The sequence below is a fragment of the Phalaenopsis equestris genome, unplaced genomic scaffold (assembly GCF_001263595.1).
Source record: "Phalaenopsis equestris unplaced genomic scaffold, ASM126359v1 Scaffold000400, whole genome shotgun sequence".
Classification (NCBI taxonomy): Eukaryota; Viridiplantae; Streptophyta; class Magnoliopsida; order Asparagales; family Orchidaceae; genus Phalaenopsis; species Phalaenopsis equestris.
This window is the reverse complement of record NW_018164842.1, coordinates 868885-869686: the sequence shown is the minus strand read 5'-3', so window position 1 is coordinate 869686 and position 802 is coordinate 868885.

Sequence of the window (802 nt, the reverse complement as noted above, 5' to 3'; positions counted from 1 at the left end):
TGGAATACTCAATATTTCATTGATATGAACGGGGTTATAAATAACCCTTACAAGAATCTTGTAATAGGAAAAATAATAAAAGAAAATGATATGACAGGAAGAGTATAACACCTGATATCTCCAATAATTAATTCATATTAATTATTATGAGATATAGGAAATAACGTAAAACAGGAAAACAAATATCTCATTAATTCTAAGGAAATAATTTACTTATCATAACTCTAATTCTAAGAAAATAATTTATTTATAAGAATAAATTATTTTCTATCATAACTCTTAACACTCCCCCTCAAGTTTAGAATGTATGTTAATAATTTCTAACTTGCTGAGTAGTATTGAGGATTGAGAAGAGTTTAGTGGTTTTGTGAAAATGTCCGCTGACTATTCTAAAGTAGACACATGAGTCAACTTTATCATTCCTTTTTGAACTTTCTCCCGTATGAGATGACAATCAATCTCGATGTGCTTTGTTCGCTCATGGTATACCGGGTTTGAGGCGATGTGAAATGCTACTTGGTTATCACAAAATAAATTGACAGGATGTGAATGCATGATCCCCAAATCTTGCAGAATTGTTCTTAGCCAAATAATCTCGCAACGGGTAGTGGCCATGGACTGATATTCAGCTTCTGCACTAGAGCGTGATATTGTGGTCTGTTTCTTGGTTTTTCAAGAAATTAATGAACTTCCAAGGAAGATACAATACCCAGTAACTGATCTTCGAGTGTCGCGACACCTAGCTCAATCTGCATCACAAAAGGCTCTTAGTTGGGTTGAGCTTTCTGCTGAGAGGAAAATT